Raw genomic sequence first — 3,028 nt, 5'->3', positions numbered from 1 at the left:
AGCTAGCCATGTGGGCGGCCGGGTGCGGGGGGCGCAGCCCTGCCGCTCCTAATTCAACACCTGGGTTTCTTCTTCTGTCACTACCCATCTTAGTTTTTGAGACAAGGTCTCTCACTGGCTTGGAGCCAGCAAGCCTCAGGGTCCTCCCCAGCAGGGATTTCAGGTATGTGCTGCCAAGCGTGGCTCTGGTTTGTGTGGGTTCGGGGGTATGAGATTTGGGTCCTCCTCCCTATATATCCATCACTGTACTGACTGAGCCCCTTCCCTACACCTCCCCACCCAGCACCCTCTCCGAGCCTTGTTTTTTGCTTTCTCTTTTCCAACTGTACCGCTACAGGCAGGCTTTCCGTAACACCATTAAGTGGAAAGCTCACCGCAGAGCCTGGCTCCTTGGACCCACTCATCAAACAGAGGCCATTGTTGTCAACACCACCACTAGAGGCCCCCGAGGCAGCAGTGACCATCCTCCCCCAATGTCAGGACTGAGTTTTCCACTTCTTGAACCAGAGTACTGTGCCCACAATAAAGGCTCAAGAAATGTGTTAGGACACCTAGGTGAAACCCAGAGGCACATACCAGCCTCCGAGCCCTGCGGTCTCTCCCTAAGGACCCATGGGGGTCCCAAGGACCATCTGTCCTGCTGTGAGACTCACGCCTTGTTATGACTCCAAGTGACTAAAGAGTGCTTTAAGACTGGATACAAAGAAAGGAATCCCTGGAAGTTTGTATCTATTTATTTGTTTCTTTTCTGGCAGTGCTGGGGATTGAACCCAGAGCCTCACACATGCCAGGCAAGGGCTCTCCCACTGACCTACAGCCCTTCTGCTTGTTCTTGCTATAGTACCGCTGCATATAAATATATAATAGCACCGAATATAGTACGAGTCTCAAGCCTCAAAGGAAACAAGAGCAATAAGCTGACGAAAGGGTCTGTGGCTGGGGAGTGGCTAGGACAGACTAGGCTCAGTTGAAGATAGCGTTTGCTCAACTTGGGTGGGGCCAGGCCTCACCCACTGTTCTGCCCCAGGGAAGGCCCACAGACACACCTGAATCTGAGCCTTCCCTGTGCCTACCACACCAACAGCATTCCATAGATGGCTCCGTTCCCGCCGCCTGGAATCCGTTAGGCAGCTGGTGCTTCAGCTGTTAAAATACCGCAGGGACTTGCTGCTTGCTGAGGTTCCCCAGGGAGGTTAATCTGTCAAGAAGGCTTTGCCAAGACAACCAGAGTGGCACGTTTTGACATTTGGGGAACGCTCCTGTTTACACATCACACCTAGTCTTACCCCCGCGAGGACTTCCCTGAGCACACAGCTGATGTCTTCTGAGGGTTGGAGGCAGTCAGTGGGGACACAGGAATGTGCTGGTGGGTGGCTCTGATGGCCTGGGGTAGCAAAGCTCAGGCAGAGCCCAGCCTGGGTTGGGATAAGGCAGAGGAGTTCAGATGGCGGCTGCTTAGCTCCTGTCCCAGGGTGTACTCAAGACCCTTTGGGGCCTTATCCCATCGTCAGGGAAGCCCGTTGCATTTCCTTCACAGATGTTCCAAGGAACAGACAGGAACACGGCCTCAGAAAGAGAATGGGACCCCCAGCTGTCTCCATAAGCCATGAATGGAAAAGTCTTCCGATAAGAGGAGAGATCTGTGCAGGTGAAGAAGTTAGACAAGGCCCATGAAAGGAGGGGAGGGAAGAGGCCTTAAAGGGGGTGGGATGAGGATAGCAAAATATATAGTGATTTAAAAGTAGAGAGGAATAATAAAGGTTTTAGTGGGGATGGGAGCGAGAAAACAGGGGAGAAAGATTGGGAGAAGGCTAACCAAAGTTAAAGATTTACATGGAAGGCCGTTTGGAACCTCACTAAACTGTAAGCTAATTTAGTAATTAATTTATAACATAAAGGACAGCAAGATGTCTTAACTGATGACAGCATTTGCCTGAGGACTTGAGTGTTATCCCCGGAGCCCACGGTGGAAGGAGAGGACCATCTCCAGAAGGTTGCCCTCTGACCTTCATATGTGCACTGCGACACACATGTACACACATGGTAGACTGCCCTGCTCTAGTGAACGGCCCCACACTCATGTACATGAGTAAAGTGCTAATTGAGCTCAATGGCTTAATTCATAAAATGAAGAGAGCATAATAGTGCAAGAGCAACACATTGGGGTAAGTTTCCAGGAGGGAGAGGAGATGCTGTGCAGTAGATATGACCAAGACACTGCATACATGTATGAAATTGTCAACACACTATTTAATAAATATATTTATTAAATATTAATTATTTATTTATTACAATTAACATAACATTAATTATTATGGTTAATCATTATCAGTATAATATGAATATATTAATATTGAATGCTAAATGATATTTAATAAATAATAATATAAATTATTATTTATTACAAATAAATGCAGGGAAATGGGAATCCCCAAATAGGTGCAAGAAACAAGGGTTGCTCAAAAAAGCAAGAATTATGGGTAAAGCAAATAGAGAGGTAATTATTACATATTTAGATATGTATTACATGGGCTGGAGAGATGGCTCAGAGGTTAAGAGCACCAACTGCTCTTCAAGAGGACCTGGGTTCAATTTCCAGCACCCACATAGCAGCCTACACTGTCTGTAACTCCAGTTTCAGGGAATCCAATATCCTCATACAGACAAACACATAAAATAAAAATAAATAGATAAATAATATATATTTAGATTTGTGTAATATGTAATGCATATATACATATACAGATTACATCATTATCACCATCATCACTACCACCATCGCCATCATTATCATCACCACTATCATCGCCACCATCACCACCATCACCATCACCACCATCACCATCAATCACCACCATCACCATCACCACCACTGCCATCATCACCACCCTCACCATCATCATCATCATCACCATCATCACCATCATCACCATCACCACCACCATCACCATCACCACCACTGCCATCATCACCACCCTCACCATCATCATCATCATCACCATCATCACCACCATCACCATCATCACCA

General features: G+C 46.8%; 1 long non-coding RNA gene across 1 annotated transcript; it reads left to right on the top strand.

Moving 5' to 3' along the window:
• The first annotated feature begins 106 nt into the window (after nucleotides 1-106).
• On the top strand, nucleotides 107-2,228 carry LOC126496354 (uncharacterized). Its single transcript, XR_007590338.1, has 3 exons — nucleotides 107-163; nucleotides 1,538-1,648; nucleotides 1,899-2,228. It is a non-coding gene; the product is annotated as an uncharacterized lncRNA (long non-coding RNA).
• Nucleotides 2,229-3,028: the final 800 nt, after the last annotated feature.

The sequence above is a fragment of the Alexandromys fortis genome, unplaced genomic scaffold (assembly GCF_014885135.2).
Source record: "Alexandromys fortis isolate MF-2015 unplaced genomic scaffold, M_Fortis_MF-2015_v1.1 scaffold_3103, whole genome shotgun sequence".
Classification (NCBI taxonomy): Eukaryota; Metazoa; Chordata; class Mammalia; order Rodentia; family Cricetidae; genus Alexandromys; species Alexandromys fortis.
The sequence above is the reverse complement of the archived record's forward strand: the minus strand, read 5'-3'. Positions and strand labels throughout refer to the sequence as shown.